The 23,329-nt window shown below is 35.5% G+C and overlaps 1 protein-coding gene across 4 annotated transcripts in view; it reads right to left on the minus strand.

Annotated features, from left to right (window-relative positions):
- The window catches only part of znf536.L (zinc finger protein 536 L homeolog), a 384,595-nt gene that overhangs the window by 325,416 nt on the left and 35,850 nt on the right, over positions 1–23,329 (minus strand). The window lies entirely within an intron of this gene.

A 23,329-nucleotide genomic window follows, 5' to 3' on the forward strand; every position in this document is an offset into this window, starting at 1 on the left:
GCAGAATCGCTTTTGTTAGGAAATCTGCATTGACTATTAACCCTTTACAGGGAAAAGAAACCAGTCACTCCAGTATTATGAAAATGTATACTAATGTTTATGAGGTTCTCCTAACAACATGTACGTGGGTGAATATGTTTAAATAGGTTTTATGACTACAGACTGAAGACCAGAAGGGGACACGTTTCCCCAAGAAATAAGTACATGGAGAATTTTAAAGAGGAAAAGCATCATTAAAGTGTACACAGTGCAAGATAACAGTATTAATCTTAATGCATATCACTCCAGGCATTATTAAACTGTCAGTAAGTCATATAAAACAACGACAAATTGACAAATTAGAGTAGGGCAAGCAGCATTCTTCCATTAAGTTGTTGCAGAACTACAGCTTATATTACCAGTTGTGATGGGCTGGGGTGCACTTTGTTGTGAATACAAGTTAGTGCTGTGTTTTTAAAAGACCGCTGTTTTCCTTATGCATGACTTAACGCTAAGCAACAGAATCGTAGAAATAATTCTGACCTGACAAGTCAATCATGAGCTAATTCTGTTATTAATGGCATTTGCATTTGCATACTAGGAGTAACCCTGTCCCCACTCCGCAACTTCACGCAATTCACAAAACACTTATGCTAACTACCATGAATTTTCTGGGTGCTATTTAAATTAACTGGAATTCTGGGGAAAAAATGTGGGTTAAAACATGCAGATTTGCATCTGAATATAAGGGTATGGATCTGGTTTGACTGAACATGAAGAATTTTGGTCAAATTCTGAACCTACTTTTTCATTGCATCGCTGTTGTATATATCTATTATTATCACATATCTAGTATTTTCTATATATCTATTTATATTTCTAAGTAGGACTTTAGTTATCAGCATTATCCAACAGGATGTTATAAAGGGCTTTACAAAGCAAGTTTAATGTTACATGTGATGTGAATGTTTATAACCAGATTTCCCAACCACACTCAATAGGGTCAATCAGAAGCCAATGAACCAAACAATAAAAACACAGGAAACACATGAAAAGACATACATTGTCATCATGGAAAAGAACCCAGCCAAGTCTAATCAAAATATGTACTCTGCACCCATGATCTGCAAAATACATTACTCCTCATTAGGTACTTATACTAAGTACTTATACTTTCATCATATACTCACATGATCAAAACCAGTTATCTATAATCCACGTTCTGTTCTTTTGTGTACTCTCTGTAGATCTTTTGAAAAGAGACTGCTTCCTTGTTTTACCTAATCATTAAATTGCTAAATAGTCTATGTATTTTCAGTTTTACAATGGTTTTGTATTGCTATATTACATTGTTTTGATGACTAAAATAATATTATTAATATTACTAATAATTGGAGAAGAAAATATACAATTGGAGTTATAACAGAGTCCTATAAATACCAAAAGAGGTTTATATCATTCAAGAGCAAAATGAAACATCAGTATCCATAATCCATTTGTATTTTTGCCCACAGATGAAGAAGCTTTAGCAAATATTGGCTGCATTCCCAAAGCAGCAACAAAATGGTACTTACAAAGAGGCACAAAGAGGAATTCATAAACCATGCACAATACATCTGTCTTTTCGCATTCACCAATCATTCATTATTCAGATTTTTATCACTACCTGTCTGTATTCCTATTAAACAAAACTTTATTCATTGAATGTACTGTACAAAATGAAATCTTTTGGAATGTGCATCATGCAGCCACAGTTGTGTCTGACTTGTTTCTTTGTTTAAGTTTTTAAAAAAAAAAAATAAAAAAATAAACACAAATAAATGAAAGAAAAAAACTGGCTTTTGTTGATGATCTTTTCAAAATAAACATATTAAAAGGGTATTTACACCCACACTCATGTCTATGCAGGCTCATGTATTTAGTCAACAGGGTGATGATGGACACTGTTGTTTACAACCAGTGTCAGATTGGGCCAGCAGGGCACCAGGAGAATATCCGGGCACCAGGAAACCCAGAATCATATCTTACCCTGCCAAGAGATAAAGATGTGGTGAGCACAGGCAGTGCCAATAGAAACAAACTACAGAGCACAGCTCAAGGGTATGTGTTGGGGGGGTACGGCTGGGGGATTCGTGGCTGGGGTAGGGGGTCCTCAAGGCGACAGCTACACAGCCACACTTTAACTTGAGGATGTTAATGCCTAATTTACATTTGAAAGGCCAATATGTAGAGCTCAATCATAGATGCATAATTTGGCCCGTACTGACACTATTCATACGTATACCAGCACCCATAGATGCTCCTTTAAACCTGTGGTGAAAAATACTCAAAATATGCATATTGAAAAGAAGCATGAAGAAATTATAAGATCTATGGTTTGTTATTCTATATTATAATTATAAGATCTATGGTTGTTATGTATTAGCATGGATCACTATGAGCACAAAGACGTTTTTCCACGATATAATTAAACAGTAAGCACAACTTCCAAGCACTAAAATCGTATTTTATAGGGTGCAATTTACACAATTGAACTTTGGAATGAACACCTGAACTCAGGATGAGTTACATAGAAGCATCCCTTAGTGGACAGCACCAACACTGGCTTATGCAGTTATTTGTTTTGCATACTGGATGTGATGCCAATTAAACAGAGATTTGGTGAACTGTGCATTCTATGTAGCAGGCACTTGTAATGTGCTGGAATTCTAGAGGCAAATATTGCATTGTTGGTAAAAAAAACATGGTCATTTATGTGTCAACTTTGTACTTTCCTTGGAGTGTTGATTTGGAATCAGCCAAACAATGAAAGGTTAGACCTTTAAATAGGGATAAAATAGGGATAGGGATAACCCTAAATGCAGTGCCTTTGAGGGTAGAGGCATCCATACTTCTGAATGCACTGCAAGACCCTCTCGCAATGCAATGTTTGACTAGTCCTCTTTATTTTTTTTCTGTTTAATATGTGTTTTGTGCTTCCAAACCCTAAGAAAATTTTACAAGTGGTCTGCATCACATTGCTATGCCAGGCAAAGCTCTCCTTCCAGCAGAGACATGGCTAAAAACTACAGGAGCAATAATTGACTAATCAGACTCACTATTAGAAACACCTGGCATGTCTCACAACTGCACATTCAGAACAAAAAAAGAAAGGATTAAAGTGTGACAAGTGAAAGACAAGCAGCATTATTAACAGCAGATCTGAAGCAGCATTACTGGGTTATGGCAGTAGGTGCCATATACATTTCACAACCAACTGAATGTCATAACTCACATGGTGTCAAGGGGAAACCTGGACACTCAAAGTCCAGTGGCATCTATCAAATGCTAATTGAGTTCATTTACAATGTCTGCTTGCAATTAATTTGCTCTAGAGTGGGTGACTAATCTCCTAGCAATAAATCACAGGTGGGAAAACATACCAGTCGCTTCAGCTTTTTGAAGTCACCCAAAGTTTCCTTGCAAGGCAACTTGAGGCAACTTCGGAAAGCCTAAGCGACTTGCATGTTTTCCCAAGTGGAAAGCAGAGACCTGTACAGTATGAGACAGAATGGATACTGTGCTTCCTACTTGTGCCAACAGTGGTCTAGCACTTGCATCTGGGGTTATACTACATGGCCACTGAGATCTCAGATCTCATGATCAAGGTGTGAATTACGTTTTTGCAATACATTTTACCCAATTTCAATTTTCAACAAGAAGTGACCCTTTGATTTTTTGTGAGCTATTTCTCATGTAAAGTGGCTTCAGCGGTCTTAAGCCATAGAGAAGCAAAACCCTATATTCATTTTCTATAACCTGCTTTAAACTTAAAAGATGCATGGTCAATGCCGAAGCCAACTTACTTTACATGCCCTAGTTCTGCTAATAGACAAACTATTACCCATAAATACTGAAACAGCTGGGACACAGCTCTCTTAAGTTCTATGCCAAGAAGGCAATACTGTTGTGGTAATACCAGTGTTCTACTATGCTGTTCTCATACCATGGATAACTGACTATACGCTAACCTTAACTGTGTTGTAAATGCATTTGCAAAATGCATAACGTTTTTTATGTTATTTTTTGTTTCACAAATAAAATTTACCTTAGATGTTTTTAGTACATTTGGAAGAGTCAGATATTTAGTATAATTTTGTTTTCAACTACACAGTATTTTAAAGTTCAGCTTGTTTAATTCTACCAACTATGCCACCAGATTATTTTGTTATCAGGGTTCCTATATATTTATCTTCCTTCCTTATTAATAACATTGGGATCAAGCATTATCTTTACTGGGCAGGCCGCTAAATTACCGGCTAGGTGGCAAATCTATTTGTTATACATCATCTTTGTTATTCTTTCTTCCCTTCTCTCTCCTTCCTAAACACTTTGGGCAGCTGTATCTCACTGCACAAAACACATGTAACTTTTCACAAGAATATATGGGAGCTTTTGTTTTCTCCCCTGAGTACAAGGAGGGAGGTGGAAATAAAAAATAAGATTTGGGTCATCTGCAAGGGTGGTGTTCATTATATGCAGCGACAGGAAAAGTACGCAGCTGGATAGCAGGTAGGCAGAATATGACAAGCAGCAGGTGGAACATGGTGAGGAAGTGGATGAAGTTATCCTGAGTTCTGCTGTGCTCCCTTTGTCCCAGAAATATAATAAATAATTCCAACCTTTGAGTCTCCATGGTTAGGTACAGAAAGAAACATTGTGTGAGGCAAGTGGGAAAGATCAGTCTCTTGTTCTATTCTAGAACATAGGTTTTTTTTGTTACCCTCATCAGGGAACTTAACTCGATATGTAAGCAATGTAAATGTGAGGGCAAGAGTAAATTCTATACCTCTTTCAGCATCACCCGGTGAAGGAAAAAAAGCTTCTTACATGATCTAATTATTTAAGTTTTAAAAATAAAATTTTACTAAATACCCACTAGCTCTAGTACAGGTATATTAGAGGACACAAATAATAAGCCTGCATAAGTGTAATCTTTGTGAGAAGGTTCATGTGATTCTTTTATAATACACTTTTATCTGTGTTGACTCTGCACATACGGTACCCTTCTAACCTCCTAACTGCACATAATAACAATTATACCTTAACATCTTAACTATAGTTTGCTTTAAAGTATAACACCTATTTAATTGAAAAAGATATAGAAACTGGTTAATTACACTGAATTTTCCAGCTGCTTTAGCACAAAAGGACAGATTTATTACTCAACTGAGATAACATTCGGTGAACGCCCTTTTATTTGCATCTGTTGGGTATTTTAAATTCTAAACAGTTGCCTCCAGAAATCCACTTCTCTATTAAAATGTTGAATACTGCAATTCAGCAAAAAATTAAGGCCAAATAAAATATTATATGTATTCGTTCAATATAATTATTTATTATCCAATCGTTTGTGTTGGTAATTCCACTTGGAGTTGTGTTTTTTACAGCAGCAACAGAGATATGGTTATAAAAATTGATTGTAACTCTGAACCCTTTTAAGAAAATGCTCCTAGTCTCTCTGTGTTAACATCTTGAATGCAACTTGCTCAACGTGTAAAGTGTTTAGAAAACAGAAGGAGGTTAAATGAACTTTAACCCATTTTATGTTCACTTAGTATTTTCCTAATGGAATTAATGAAGAAATTAATCAATAATGCTCTTCCTGTTGCAGGACTTTCCCAAGAATCCCTAACAGTGTTTATATTGCCCTACAGGCTAACGGGCCATCACAATCTTAGCCTATCATTGTTTATATTGCACTAAAGGCTCACGGGCCATCACAATCTTAGCCTATCATTGTTTATATTGCTCTAAAGGCTCACGGGCCATCACAATCTTTGCCCATTCCTTGTTTATATTGCACTACAGGCTAATGGGCCATATACATATATACCATACTGTATATCTGTTTGCCTGTAGTGCAATATAAACACTGTTAGGAATGTTTAGGAAAGCCCTGCTATAGAATTATACAGAAAGAAATTATATATCATATGAAAGAATATATCTTCGGCTTAGACAAACACTATTCAGAAAGCTCAGTGGGGGAAAAAACAGAAAATGTCCTTCTATAGAACATGAAATAAGCTGGAACCCTTTGCCAACACTGTATCAATTTCTAAGCTCCTGCCAATGGAACCTGGCCAACCCAGAATTTTGAAGGGGAAGTAAAATTTTCCATTTTAGCTACGGGAGAACAGTTTTTGGAGCATGTAACAGTGAAGTGGTTGGGAGGGACAGAAAATGGACTACATACTGCCACTGCCACAGGAGGGGGGGTTTACTCATTATTCAATTAATTACTTGGCCAATCAGAAAGCTGTTAGCAAGAATAAAACAAATTCTGCTCTCCCAGCATTGAGTAAATAGACAAATGTTTAAATGTCACTCTAATCACACTTGAATGTGCTGCTTAGTCAAGTGGTTGAAATGTGTTTTCTAATATCACTGGGGATATAAGGGTCAGATAATGTGAGACATGGGATATTTAATTTCCCATATCTGAAAATATGGGAAATTAAATGTCTAATCTGTTTAAAAGACTCTCGAAAAAGTCTCTGAAAGAATTGAAAGTTTGGTGGGAGATCTCCACCTTGGAGAATTATTTGGAAGTTGAGAGAGTTCCACGAGGCCTACGTCTAAAGAAATTTCCTGCTTTTGAGTTGCAAGATGCAGATGTAATGCATGAATGGTACCTAGCCTTATCTGAATGCTCATTCAATCTGATGGGGATTTTAATACAGAAATATAAGAAAGAACAAAGTAGATTAAATGAAGAAATGGAAGATATCCGGAAACAATTGAAAAAATATGAAACGCACTGATTTTTTTCGAGCTGATTATTTTATAAATGAGTTAAATTTGTGGATGGGAGACTTTGTTTTAATAAAAAATTAGATAAATTTGAGTTTTAGTAAATACCCCCCTAAATGCACATGTACAGTAGAGTGAAATGCGCACTGGCCTGGGGCTAATGAGAAGAGAGTAGAAGGAGAAGAAGATCCAAGGAAAGCCAATATAAAAGAAGGGGAAGAAGATCCAAGAAAAGCCAATATGCTGTCTTTTACCCCCTCAATCTGTGTATACTGACAGGCATGGGATCTGACAGAAGAGTACAGAAGAATTTTGGCAAGACTATGCATGCTTGAGTGTTTCAATGCCAAAATCCACTCTGTGTGAGGGCTTCCAGACCAATCCAATGCCTGCACCATTTGCCAGCAGAGAAAATTACCTGTGTGCCATTAACCTTAAGCTGTAAATTGTATTGGCTCTCTGCAATACATTTATATTTAATATATATTTATATTTAGTTGTACTATACTATGTTATTTTCTAAAACTACTATAACTTCACAAAAATCAACATCCTGAGTGAAAAGCTGCATGCTTGGGTACTGTAACATATTTAATAAAAGCAAGTGAAAAATTTGCACAAAGTTGATGCCAAAAATAGTATACAGGAAGCATGTACGCCTTTACTGATAAACAGGCCCTTAAACGATGAAGTTTACATTCTCTCTTCTCCAACATGTAAATTATGAGATTTGCGTCTGCCTTCATTTACGCATCTTAATTTCAATCACACTTTGCAAGATTCAAATCAGCTGTAATTATTTTACATTTTTCCGTACACCCTATATGCATGCAGTGCATACGTGCCAAGACATTTTATGGAACAAGTATTGATTCATTTTTAAGCAGACACACTCTGAAATAACCATGGATGAAATTTACAATGGGAGATTAGAAACTCTTATGGTCTAAAATGGGCACTATACATACATAATCAATAGTTACATGTATACATAGACACTAATACACCATGTATTACTGCTCAAGCCTACTGTAAAATAAAATATGGCATTCTTCAAACACATAAACTCCCAAATCCGAAACTTGAAAGCACTACGTTTGGGAATCACATCTACAATTAAGCAGACTCATTGCAGGCTTCAGATACTGGCAACAATGATGTTGCTAGAGTTTATAATACAACAGCCTAGCTCCCCTTCCCTATATGTCTTAAGACAACAAAAATTTAAGAATATTGAATATTAATTATTTTGTCATTTTAGCAATAATTTAGCCACTGGATGAAAGACATGAAAGGCAATGGTTTTATTAGCAAAAAGGAAACATGCTTCTTATGACACTCATGACGTCTCAAGTAATACTGGCTTAATGAAACAGGAGAGTGAATAGACAGCCCTTCCCCAATCTGCTAAAGAAAAAATAGCTGCCAAAAAGTAAGGGTGTTTTGACTGATGTAGTTCTTTATGACAGTACTGCAGTGATTAAAAACTCATGGCATTGCCTTAAAGAAGCTCCCACTTATATTAATATAAAAAATTATATAATAACGAACAGATAAATGACATACTTGTTGCAGAATATCTTGAGCCATCTTTTACTAAATGATAGAAACATTAGCCAGACTTTGTGTATGACTGATCCCTGCTTTAGATTAAAGATAGACCAATAGACAGATTTATTGCGGGTCATTAATGATCGCAAGTGCAGCATGAAAAGTGCAAGCTGCAAGGTTTTTTACCTATAATGCAGTTTTTCACATAATGCCAGCATAATTGCAGATGCAAGGGGCCAGTGCACCAGTGTTCTTCATCAAAATCACTTGCACACCCAATTTTTAAGTGCAAGTATGCTGGGGCGACTGGTGCAGGCCACTGTGGGAACCTTGGACCTAGTGCTATCTTTGAAGCACACCCTAAATATTAGGCATGTGATCTATATAAGTTGGAAAGAATACAATGTGCATTTATAATTGTACCAAATTTTGTGTAAATTAGGATACAGAAAATGAAGTTCTGATCTGTCATACAAGTCTGTAGCATTTTACTGCATGTTTGCAAATGACTGACAAACCACTTTTTCTGGGGAGAGGATATCTGCATTATAACAAGTACCATATCATTTGAGACATGCATTTTAAAATAATCTGTTGCAGTAACAGTGCAGTAACAGCTCCACTCCATCAGATGATGCAAATAGATAATTCACCATACTATCACATGATCCGCCATCAGCCTAAAGACGTGAATATATTGCCACAAGCTTTGGGAATAATGGGTGCACCTGTTAACGGTGTCACCTCTGTTTGCTAATTGTCTCCTTCAGCTACATTTTACTTCTAATGCATTTATTTTTTGACAGGCAAAGTCTATTTAGAAATCACATTACTTCAAGAGCAATTGTTCTTTTGTCTATCAAATAAATGAAGTGTTGTTATACAGATTTCAGGTTCTGATTAGGGAAGTGGCGGCGCCCCTGGAAGGTCAACAATCACTTATTTACCTGATGGAAAAATGACAGGTAACTCGCATCAAAGGCAGTTCTTGGTATGGGGGGGTCATTTATCAAAGGATGATTGCTTGCCTCATGCTCCCATTATACAATTAGCAGTTATGTGCCTATTACAAAAAAGCTAATTTGTCAGTAACTGTAGCTTTCCCAAAAAATGTCTATCTATCTATCTACTATTTCTCTATCTGTCTATATACATGTATATGTATGGACGCAGCATGAAGTGAAATAAAAAAGACACATTCATCACAAATTGGAAGTGCTGGTTCTTCTATGTATTATATGAATTGACCTTAACTGTGCACCCAGGGAGAAGAAAACTAAGAGTGCAGACCCTTTTGCTATATATATATATATATATATATATATATATATATATATATATATATATATATATATATATATATATATATATATTAGTGGACAGCACCTCTCTCCAAAAATTGTGCTCAGAATAGGATTCATATACAAAAAAACAACACCAAGGATCTTATGGTGAAAAAAAGCTTGTATTGTTACATGGTATGTACCCATTGGGACCTTTTTCAAGGTAATAATACATACACAATTGTTTCATTAAATAACCTCCACCCTCATCACGTGACAGTGCCTGTGACATCATGTGCAAATTTTACCCTTTGTATGGCTGATACAAAAGGACACAGATATAAGCACTTTATACCCCCTAATCAATGTAGGCCTCTATAGAAAGATATTGCATAAAACAGCTCATATGTAAAACCCTGTGTGTGTGTGTGTGTGTGTGTGTGTGTGTGTGTGTGTGTGTGTATGTATATATATATATATATATATATATATATATATATATATATAAAATATTGATGTAAATAGGATGCAATTACATATTTTTCACCAGTCTTACCTTTTTTTAAGAAAGGGAAATGACCTACTGAAGTTTTAAGTGTAATTGCATATACTCACATTGTGTAGCCATATCACTCCTTGCATATTAAGAATAATATTTTTCCCATAGGTTCTGCCTATACAAAAACATGCAGCAGGTAAAAGCTAAAGTGCATGCAGCCTAAAAGGAAGTATATATGACTAAAATTGCAACTGTTGCTTGTGTAAATCAAATCAATATAGATATATAAAGTAAGGTAACAAATACATAAGGGAAAAGGCTTACCTCTGCAAATACGTTATAATGAATAAAGAGATTATTTCGGTGTAAGGAAAAATCATAACATGGTAAACTCTGAATGGTGGAAGATGTAAGAGATGGTAAAAATATGGTGGACAGTAGTCAATAAACAAGTACAATGTGGTCCTTATCAGTAGGAAATAAGCACCAAGCAAAGCATGTATAGTAGGATAGCAGTTGGCAAAACACAAGGGAAATGGGAGACAACTGACATAATACAAAAAAAAAAAAAGATATATGTGAAAACAGAAACCCATTATGTATGAGAGAGCAATACGAAATGCAATTAGAGAATAATGAGGGGACATTTGTGTTGTAGTGCATTTCTAACTGAAACCATTTGTGTCTATTTACATATGACGTCACAACATTAAATGTCCCTATTTACTACAAGGTTGGTCATCTTTCTTTAGACTGTTACATGTTCACAGACACACACAGAAACCTTCTCCCTTATAATATTGCACTTTACAAGTAACTGTATTACAGTAGATGCAAAGTGGTTAATTACTCCATTAGGATAACACCTAATAGTGAGCACTTCTATTGCATTATTGCATTATTGCATTTGTAATTTTTTTTTAGAATATTATGTATTTCCCGAAGGATGTGTAACCAGTTAAGGGGGTATTTTATTGAACATAAATATATGACATATAGGTAAAAGTCGTATAACGTATATGTGAATTTTTACCCCATTTCGCAATTAAAGCCCTTAAAACTGCTTTGGATATCAGATGCCCCCCATTTAGACTGAGGAACTGAAATTTAATCTGAAACAGCAAGAATGGTTCTTCATGGTGATGGCAGCAAGTTGTATATACAGTATATGCACTGGGGGTCATTTGGAAGAGTTGAACTTGATGGACTTCTTTTTTAACCCAAATTAGCTATGTAACTATGACATTTATAAATAATAAATAAGAAAAAGGGTTTTCTCCATTTACAGAAAGTGTAACCATGAAAATGTCTCATGTCTGAAAGCAGATGCACTATTTACATCTACAGTACTTGACACTGAGAACATGGCCATATTACCTGAAATGTTCACCTGAAAAAACATGTGTGACATAGACCTTAGAACTAAAATTCCCATAATCCTTCCCATCAGCTGACAGCAACAGCAGGGGGTAATGCTAGGCTGGCAATTCCTGCTGTGGAGCAAAGTGGGGCCTAATGGTACTACAATAACTCTCCAGTTCTACAATAACATGTCCAAAATGGTAACAGTAACTATACTAAGGGAGTCAAAAACGACACTTCCTTTATCACTACACATCTTTTATCTGTGATTGGCATTTAACAAATACATTAAGTGACCTTCCACACTATTTCAGATTTTGTTTCAGTCAGCATATATTAGGAAACATCCCATAAAATTTCCATAATCTTCTTTGCTTTCCAATACCATAGTTGAGAAAACAAAAGCAAATTCAAGGTCAGTTTTGATCCCAATATGGCAAGCTGTCAGATGTGAGATCTTCTATGAACAGATAATCACTGTAATATAGATGAATCCCATCACGGGACACAAGTGAGGCTAACACTGCATATTATTATTATAAATGTTTATTTACTGAACATAAATACATTAATAGTAACTTTTGTTATTTTGTTATTAAAGGGTCACAATACACTTTTTCTGCAGAACTGCTGGCATACTCATATGTTATCTTTTTTAGTAACTGTAGAGAGTTTCGTCTGCTATGGAGAGCTCAATTTGCAAGAGATTGAGTTTGCAGTTTCTTAAGTAAGCACACATTTGAGATTTTGGAATTTTTTCAAATTAGAGATGTTGATAAATGTGCCCCTTACTAGCTGTGTCCCACAGCTCCCCTTTGGATATGCATTCAACGTGTGACTGTTGCCTAAAAACTGTATGAGTATTACAGGCATAATAAATTGATGTTTTTATGAAGCCTTGATGCAATTATTCTAATGTGTTTGTTAAATACAGCAAGTAACTTTTTCATGGGAACCTAGTGATTAAACAAGTGATATTTCTCAGAACATTATTGTTAAACAAACCTCTTCAGATTTAACCATGCACCATAAAGTCCATGGGGTGGGATGTTGTCTGTCTTTTTAAAAATACAAGTTATTTAGATGTTTAGACCATATTTGTCCATAGAGTGTTATTTCCCATGTTTTATTTTCCCTATTTGTAAGTTATAAACTGTTGCTAGTCTGCACCAAACACTATCCCCCATGTGTAATAAATGGTACAAAATTTGTCTAGGAGCAGTATCATATAGAAACCAATAAGATGTTTACTTATACAGTGGTGCCTAGGAAATTCTACCTGCTGATTGGTTGCTATAGGTGATAAGAGATGTAGCAAATGTTGCACTTTATATTGATTATGTGGTCAATCCTAATACAGCTGTAAAGCTGACAATACAGGATAGAAACATGTCATCCAATCCAGCCAGTTCTATATGAGTTTGTGTTGGAGGTTTCATGAAAGTTTTATAATTTGTACCCCATTCATTCTCTAACGTTCAGTGTAACCTTAAATAACATATGTTGAAGGCCTACACCAAAACACCTGCAAATAGACAATATCTGTATTCCATAGAAAAATTTCACGTTTTGTAGGTATAATGTAAAATGCTATCAAAATCTGATAAACTCTTCTGACTGCTATATTTATCATAATCCCCTTAAAGCACTCAAGATAATTTTGTTAGGCCTTTAGTGGTAAAACAATGCTATAATTATCAAGTATCTGGAGTAGGGATGCACCAAATCTATTTTTTTGGATTCAGCCGAACCCCCGAATACTTCGTGAAAGATTCAGCCGAATACCGAACCGAATCCGACCCCTAATTTGGGAAATTAGGGGAGGGAAGGGGAAAACATTTTTTACTTCCTTGTTTTGTGACAAAAAGTCACACAATTTCCCTCCCACCCTAATTTGCATATGCAAATTAGGATTCGGTTCGGCCGGGCCGAAGGATTAGGTCGTATCTGAATCCTGCTGAAAAAGGCCGAATCCTGGCCGAATCCCGAACTGAATCCTGGATTCAGTGCATCCCTAATCTGGAGTGATAGAAAGACTTTCATTCAAAAAAGAGGATGCACCCATTGGTTTGAATGGATTATACCAGGTATGAGTTCCCAAATTTTTTGGTTAAAAAAACCTCCAAAAGCTGTTCAATATAAAATATATCTAAATGTTCCTATGTGTGTATATGGTTTTAGTGTGTGAATGCTTAACTTATTTGTCTGAAGCCAAACAAAAGGATATGTATATAATATATTTTAATAAAGTGAAACATCTTCCTGAATTTTAAAACTGTTCTTGGCTCGTGATTAAGGGCAGATTTAGAACTTTTTTCATTTACTTGTTTTTATTGGTCCTTCAAAAGCAACTGTAATATGGTAATACTTTACTTTGTTTGACTTTTTCTGCAGCAGCTCATTATATCTAGAACAAATATTCCATTTCTTCACACAGACCCTCTCCAAATGTAAAATTATGTTCTGTGTCTTTCAGCAATAAAAACATTTGAAATACCTAGTAAAGTTACAGGGCAAAAAGCGAGAGTCCCAGAATTCCAGAAAAAAACAGGAGTGTTTGTACAATGAACTGCCTGACCTGTATACAATAAAAGTACAGGCTACAGATTACACAGTCAATGCAAAATGCCTCACTGTGATTCCAATATTCATCATGCATGGGTGTGTATCACAAAAATTGTGTCGTATTCTATAAACATATGCGATGTTCCAACTTATTTGTTGAGCTAAAAAACATGCATATAAGAGCCAAGAGGTATTACATATATTTCCATTATTTTTATGTATTTGAAGGACATTTATCCTGACTTTTAATACGGGAGGTCCACAGGATTATCCTTGGAAGTAAAGGGGTTAAAACAAGTTGTACCCGTCTTATTAATGCCACAGTCAGCTATTTTCTACATTACAATCCTTTGATGCACTCTTTTGCTAGGGGGTTTGGAATCACTACAGTTTAATGCTGCCGTTAACTCAGGAGGTCTCTACAAACAAAGATGAAAGAATTAGTAAAACCTATTTTACTTACAAAGAAGTATTCAGCAACAGGAGTTCAGGCAGAAAGTAATATTACATTATTCCTTCAAAAAATAAAGCATAAATTAATAACTCACATCCAATGGGGCCTCATGTAAGCTCTATGTGCAGAGCATGGGCTCAGTGCAGGCCACCTCTAATGCTTACAGGGGAATCTGAACCACCACTGCTATTCCAATGCTGTGCCAAAAGAAACAGACAAGAAAAGCTCCACTAGCTCTAGGTCACATTCTAAATTGGCTCCCCAGAGAGTTACCTTGTTCTTTAAAAGTTAAGAATATGTTTTCTCAGTATTTAGCTTTTACTATATAGAAACAGAAAACCCTAAATTGCTTTATTTGATTTTTTTTTATTGGACTCCCACAAGTATGAAGAGCTTGACTTTTAAGTGTAAAGTTTAGTAGGTCATTTTATACATATATGAGTTGAGCAAATATCATAAAGACACAGCCAAAACTTTACAAAAGCATATGAAGGCACAGCTTGAAATTTAAGTCTTACGTGATTGTGTTGTACTCTAAATGAGACAGGTAGGAATATTTAAAGCAACAGCATATTTTGGACGTGTAGTAAGGTACAAAATGCATAAAGAATAAAACAATAGAACAAATACAAACTGATAGAAGAGGCTCCTGCTTATTAAAGCTTGCAGTTGAGAATGATGAGATTGTTAATGTGAATCAATAAATACCATTTATTCAGGCTATAATGGTAGTTCTGTTCCTGCAACACCAACTTTTTCAGGGAACAAAGTGATAAATAGCTAAAGCATTCAATGCAAACATAAATTTAACTTCAAAACTTTTGTTTTATTCACTATTCATCAAGACTGGGTCTTTTCTTGGGAGACCTAAAGCTACTGGCATATTCAGTTAAGCTGGCCATACACATTATGGTAAGGTCTCCAAACAAGCAGATCTTTGCCACACAGGTGGTTGCTCACTTTAGGGGTCACACTGGGATAGAAATTTATTGGATGTCTGGCTAAGCCCTGACTATATATCAGTTGGGAATGCCGTGATGTGATCTATATATAGGTTGTTAAAGGAGAAGGAAAGGTTAAAACTAAGTAAGCCTTAGAAGAAAGGTCCACCTAAATATACCAGTAAACCCTCAAAGTAGTGCTGCTCTGAGTCCCCTGTCAAAAGAAACACTGCATTTCTTTCCTTCTATTGTGTACACATGGGCTTCTGTATCAGACTTCCTGCCTTCAGCTTAAACCTCCTTGCCCTGGGCAAGAGCATGCTCAGTTTGCTACTCTCCCCCCTCCCCCTCCCTTCTCTGCTGTAATCTTAGCCCAGAGCTATAAGTGAGCAGGGAGAGACTCAGGCAGGAAGTAATGTCACACCAAGCTAATACTGCAGCTGCTATCCTAAACAAACAGAGAGCTTCTAGAGCTTTTTTACTCAGGTAGGGTAAAACATTCTACAGAATAAATATAGTATTCTAGCTTGCACGATTGCAGCCAATCTACTTGCAATAAAATGCCTCGGTAGCTTTCCTTCTTCTTTAAGGTAGTCAGGAATGACTTAGTTAAAAATTATATTGGTTTGTGTATGTCTAGTTATACAGTGTTGGCTCATGTTGTTGTTTAATATATAGAAACACTGGAACCTACATTATATTAGATGTGTCCTTTTACATTTAACAAAACTGGAATAAAAATCATGAAGCATAATATCTCTAAAAAAAAGGTTTTTTTTTAATTTCTAGGTCAAAGTACCCATTTTACTACAAAAAAAAAAAGGTATTTTAGCAGTCAAAAAACTGTTGTCCGTTTCCCACATCCATCGGTCCAGCCGTCCCGAATACACTCTGGGCCCTTCCACTTCTCAAATAATTAGTTATATCAGGTAGGTAAGCTTAAGCATAAAGTGTTTTCCGTCTGCTCACCAGTTGCATCTGTTGGTTCGGGTGCACTTTGACCCGAACCCTACGCTCAAAGCCTTGAGCAGTCCAATCTTGGAAAAATGTTTTAAATATTGTTCAATAAATTTAACGCTTACCAGATCTGTATGCTGACCCGGGTGCAGCTGCCCTGAGTCCGTCCGCCTTTTGCCACATGTCAATTGTTTCTAAAGGTTTTCAGTGGCAATCACTTTTGCAACCAAGGAAATCCACATTCTGTAATAGCAGTCAGTGACATGAACAAAAGTCAAGTACTTTCCACTGATAACAATGGGAATTGAGGAGCAACAGTTTTCCCTGTTGGATTATAACTGTTTATTTGAAGTAAAATCTCAGTGACCCAACAGCACGATTTGCCAATCACATAAAAGTGTAGCATTTATGTAACCAAGAAAGCAGATTGTCATGACACCATATATTATACTGTGGCTTACATGAAAAGGCACGGTATAATATATTACCTGCCTTGAGATTTAAACACTGCCTTTATTTCCTGTAACCTTTGCCCTTACTAGGTTTATAATTTATTGTATATATTATATTTATCAAAAGTTTATGGGGGTCCACGTTTAGTAATGTTATCCAATATAAATCTACCACCATGAGGACACTGTTAGGATTCTGTTATAATTGTAAGTTCTTATAATAGTCTGTGAATAATCTAACTTTTCCATTGCATTTCAACAGAATCCTAACAGTGTCCTCATGATGGAAGATTTGTTATAATTGTAAGTTCTTATAGTAATGAATAATCTACATTTTCCATTGCATTTTAACAGTTAAAAATATATTATATTTAAATGCAACAACACCTATTCCTTAAGTAACTTATACAACTTTCACTGTGTTCAGTGATAGCATAAGCTGCTTATCACCCCAGATAAACGTGACTAAGAAATCAAAATATAACACTGCAATAAATGCATTACTGCATATTTTTATCTATTACTAAAAAATGAAATCCTAATTAAGGCTTACTTGTCCTTTAAAATGCTGCAAAATGTCTTTAAGGTAATCTTTATGTGTGTTTATTCCTGTAACTGGAAATAAAGGAAGAAACATTTTAGATGAAAACATGTCTTTTCACCCAGTGTTGCTCTAGGTTCTTTATTCAGTACTGGCCTGTTAATGTGTCTTTTTTTAAATATCTTTCTATTTCCTATGTAAGCCATTAACAAATGTGAAAATGTGAAGATGGTGGGCCTTTGGCACACATTTTCTGGTGGGCGTGGGCCCACTTTGCCCAAGTCCGACACTGCATCATGCTGTTTTCATTAGAATAATCTCTGAGTTTAAAGAAATATTACCTCCAAACTATTGTTAATAAATTCCAGATGACAAGAAAACATCAACTACTGTGTGTGGTTGTGCTGCCCAGATGTTAAACTGGTTCACATTCTAAAGTCATATTTTGCTGCTTGGTATAGCATTAGGTTCATTAGGCTGCAAAGTTATGCATTTTAAAGAAAAACTAAGGCATTTTCATGTCTGAGAGATGCCTAGTTATAAAGTTACTGGCTATCATGGTAATTTGGCTTCTGCAGACACAGAGGAAGCAGTGTTGCTCCTTTGATCCTCATTCTATTCACACATATTCCTAAATTGTCCCATATTCTGCTAAACTGTTCCTTAAATAAGTGTGATTTTCAGCCATATCTCAGCCATATTGTGAAAAACAAATATGACTCATGGTTGATAATGTAGAGAATGTTAACCAGACTTTACTAAACAATTTGCCATCAGATTTTAATGTCAAGCCAGATATGCTAACCTTGGGGTAGGCAATATCAAGCTGATCCAATTGTTTGGTGAATCCCAATGGTGGGAATGTCAGAGCAAGGACTGCATCAATGAACTGATTCGGTCCTCGCTCCAACAGGATTTTTAACCAGTCAGATGAATATCTGTCAGATTATCAGCCATATATCGGTTGGGCAGGGCCATCACAGGGCCCCATACACAGGCCAATGAACTGCCGACTCAGTCCAGAAGCACCGAAAGGGCAGTCTTTATCGCCCAGTGTATGACCATCTTAAATCTACATGTTTAATTGTTTTATAGTTTTAACAGTGCTCCAAGTCTAGTCTGCATTCCAGATGATAGATTCATCATTTGCATTTTTAATTGCAGTCTAGAGACAGCTACATTTATTCAGAAATGCTGTGGAGGCATTACAAGGGCCATACATAGCCTATGCATAAAAGATTACATTATTATAACAAATACTAATATACAGCAAGTTTACCATCAAATCAGTGTGATAGAATTTCTGACGTTTAAGCGCTGTGTTCCTTTCTTTCTGCACACCTATCCTGAAATGGTCCAGTACACTAAGGAGGTCTGAAAAACTTAAAGCATGCATGAGAGACAGCATACACATTCATAGTGATCTGTCTGTTAACTGCTGTAAAAGGCTGTTAAGCTTCAGCGGTGCTGTGTGTTTACAGTGCTCTGTTTTAAATATAGTTCTTATTTTTACAAAACCCATATGGTATTTTACACCCACACTGTGGTTTTGCATTGATTGCAAGCCAATTCCAAATATCCCCTTCAGTTTTAACCCATCTTATTAATAATAAGCCTGTCTATCTTAATACCAACCTGCACTTACCTTCATGAATTGCCGTTAGTAAGTCATATGTTCAATGTGACCAGGTTTTATAGCTCTTTAGGGTATATAACTTATCAAATTAACATGTTTAAAGCAATAGCGATGCAGGAAAAGTATTTTGTTTTGTTACTAAAATCATTCTGCTGAAAGAAATGGAGCCGTCCAGCATGCATTAGGAACTGATAAAGCATCCAGACTTCTTTGTTTACCAACCTCATCATATCAGCTGTTACATGTATTTTGTCTTGAGCATTCAGAATATATTTGTATTTTGAAATTATGTTCCTCTAATAACACAAAAATACTTGAGAGCAAAGAAATAAAATAATGGAAAAGGCAGTCAGCTGGTGACAACATATAGAATCCCAGAAAATAATTTACACAGACCAGTGCAGCAGATGACTCAAAATTTTCACAAAAATATTTCTTGCCTTCGATAGTCCAATGTAATTCATTTTCTATCTCTGTTCATTAATCATTGTTAAAATTAGTGATCCATTTCTTCCACTCTGCCATCTGCACTCAGCTTCGTAACAAACATGACACCTTCCTGCATAATAAAACCTGACAACTACGAGGATGCATTTCCAAATAGCTTTCTGCATATTTGCACCTCTTAAACTGATTCCATTGTCAGACAAAAGTTGATTATTTAACCAGCAATATTGCCTTTTCAGTTCTGCACAAAAATGAAGACTACATTTCTGTGTGTGTGCATACATATACATATATATATATATATATATATATATTTATATATATATATATATATATATATATATATATATATATATATATATATATATATATATATATATATATATATATATATATATAGATATAGATATATATATATATGTATTACAATAGATAGATAAATATTTTAACTTGAGAGCACTTTATTTAAAAAACACACATGCTCCTTCCAGTTCTAGGAAAGGAGCCCTTCAATAATTCTTCCAGTAAAAGATCTACAGGAAAGGCCATGCTTAAGAAGGACTACAGATGACCCTACACAGGCAGGTTTCTATGTTGGACTATTTTAGCACGATCCAATGAAATTGTCCACTTATTGTTACATTGATGGGGTGCGAATGATCGTATCATTCCAACAAAATAATCCCAGTCGATTGATCAGGTTTAAAAATGTTCCATGTGAAATGATAAAATCAGTCAGTGGATGGGACAACCTGATAATTATAGTTAAACAATCATTCCTTTAATGTGGCCATACACAGACAGATTTAAGTAAAAAAAGAACTTATAGTGATGTGACCCTAACCCAACTCATCAAGACCAGCACCCGGGCTGCGGTTTCATGCCACCTTATATACCCACACCCAGGGCAGAACAGTGAGCATAGCAACTCTATGCGGAAGTTGAGGCACTGTTAGGTCACAGCCAGGGGGTGGCAATGGCAGAAGAAAGAGATCAGCCCGCACCCGCCGGTGGCCCCAGATTTTTTGTGCGAGTGTCCACAATCTTCAGGCCAGCCCACACATCACTAACAGCTTAGAGTAAGGTACAGTATTACAAAGGGGCAAATTCACAAAAGGGTGCTTGCCTGCAAAGGCTTCAACCACACTTCGCACCACTTCGCCAGGCGCAAATTTGCTACCACTGCGCTAATTCACTTAAATGGAAAGACTCAGCAGCCAAACGCTGGAAAAGTTTTGCTAGTGTTAATTCATCAGCGCAAGCATTTCATAGCGAACTTTCGCTAACGTTTGTTTCTGCCTAGAAAAACTTTGTTAGTTCACTTGCACTTAGGTTAATTTGAATAGGGCAGAAAACATATAGGTCGTATATGTGTCTTTATTAGAAATGTTGGTGCAAATGCTTGAAATGGCTACTTGTTATTAAAAATGTTCACGGAAACAAAATAAAAACAAAAGAGATCCTCTAATGCCATAGACATGAGCCCATCCAAAAACAAATGTGGCACACCCCTTAAATAGTAAAAAAAAATAAAAAAAAAATTGTAATAGTTAGAACTTTAAAGACAATCCTGCTTTAAAATATGAAAACACGTCAGAGTTTTTTATCATTTTAATAACTTTTCGGCATACAGGATATGATGTCACTGACATAAGATTGAGGAGGCTGTAGCTTCATTTTATCAGTTTGCCAGGTCTAAGCTGATGAAGGAAACTCTGGTGAAAGAGGTAACGTTCTGTAAAATTCAAACTTTAGTGACTTTGCGGAGTAATGATCATTGCCTGAGTGAAAACGCACCTATCGATCTGGAGCAAAACTGCACTAGCGATAGTCTGTTTCGCTAGCAAATTGTCCTCTACGCCTGTTAGTAAATTGGCGATATCCCTGTGAATGGGGGGATTTCACGAGCGACGGGCACTTTGCCCTTTAGTAAATCTGCCCCAAAGACTTAGAACAAAGCGGAATCCATCAGACAACGTATGTAACTATTCATTAGTGAAGTACAATTCTCATATACGATATCCCTGCAACATTAACAGGGCGATTTATCAACAATCAAATTAAAATTTTTGCAGAGATCCAGTTTTTTGACTCTACAACTCATGAATTCTAATTATGGTTTCAAAAATGTGAATGTTTGATACTTATTTAAGGCAAAAAAAAAAAAAATCCAATGTCAAACTTAAGCATCTTAAAGCTTGTGAGTTCATGTAGAAGTCAATGGGAGCTGAGATTTTTATTGTGCGCTTGTAGAAAATGATGATAAAAATATGAAAGTTTATTCAGTTTTATTAGATCAAGTTTTTCTGCTCTCCAATTGTTTCATAAATAAGCAAACATTCAAGTTTAGGAAAAAATTTGAGTTAATTCAAATTGAAAAAAATCTACAATTGAATTTTTTATAAAAATTCCCTCCCATTAACAAATTCCTTTTATTCTTTTTCTTCTTTTCTTATTGTACGGAGTTTGAAGGGAGTGTCAGTGGGTGCTGTCAAAGCGGAACCCTATTCTGTAATCTGTTTTTCAAAACTTGCATGCAAGTCATTTCAATATAAATGGGTATAATTATGAAAAAGGGGTTCTCCAAGAAAGATGCTATCTAATAACCTTATATGCAAGGAATGTTTATTAATTAAGCAAGCAGAAACAGACATCTTTGCTTTTTCCTTCCAATTTTCTTTTCCCTCTTAACAAGTCTTCACACTGACACATTCAATTTCAGGTTATCAGCACATGTGAATTACAGAATAGTGATTGGGACAGAGGGCAGGCCTCTCTGGGCTGATTAGCATCATTTAAGAAAGCATTCACTTGCTTGCTTGGAAGGCAGCAGAGATGCCGTGATGGGTGGCCTTTTGCCACTACAAGTCAATATGTAACAAACTCATTTGAATGAAACTGGGACAAAGGAAAATAAGATCTGATTATGCCTCTTCTTATCTAACCTTTTAAAGCATACAACATCATAAAAATATGTTTATATGACTCAATTGGTGGTATTTCTGTCAGGGGAAAAAGAAAATAAACAATTGATTGCTAAAGAACAATATGCAATTCAGCTTAAAAAAATATTGCCCTAGGGAAGAAAAACAAAAATGTTATTCACTCACAGTTTCCATAATTATGTCAGAGACACATTATACATTTACTTTTAGGCCCACCAAAAACAACTAAAAAGTTTCATTAGTACAATGTTTAAGTAAAAAATATGTGGAAAAGCCAGTCTGACATAAAAAATCAAATCCCTCTTCGTTAATATTAATATATACCCATGACTAGATTCATATGCAAATATACAGAACCATCACTAAACATAATAAAGCTGGATTTTCTGTCTTGACAGTGAAATGTTTTATAAGGTCATAAATTTTGAATTCCAGAGTCATCCATCAAAGAGTTAGGTAGACAAATACTACATGCAAGAGCTTCAAATAATGTGCTCTTTAACAATATGTCAGGGCAATAACAATTAAGGTAAAATTTCAGTACAACTTTTTCTCCTTCAGTGATAGCTTTGCAGCAATTTTTACATTCCGTTTCGCTTAGGTTATTAAAGAGACAGAATATTTGCCATTATTTTTCCTATTCAGGTGTTCCATTGACAAGCTAATAAAACAAGCCAGTATTTATCATTTCAGCATTAAAGCTGCAGTATTATTAAAAAACTTAATGCAATTTCAACCAACCTTTTAAAAAGCATCACATCATCCCAGAAAGTGATAAGAAAGATGTATGATAAGAATCTGATAATTTGTGTATAATAGTACCAGGTCTGAAGATCTGCCATTCACACCCAGATTTATTAAGGGTCGAATAGTTCATTTGAATACGAATTTTCAGTATCAAAATTCACACATTAAAATTTTA

Source organism: Xenopus laevis, chromosome 4L, assembly GCF_017654675.1.
Source record: "Xenopus laevis strain J_2021 chromosome 4L, Xenopus_laevis_v10.1, whole genome shotgun sequence".
NCBI classification, from domain to species: Eukaryota; Metazoa; Chordata; class Amphibia; order Anura; family Pipidae; genus Xenopus; species Xenopus laevis.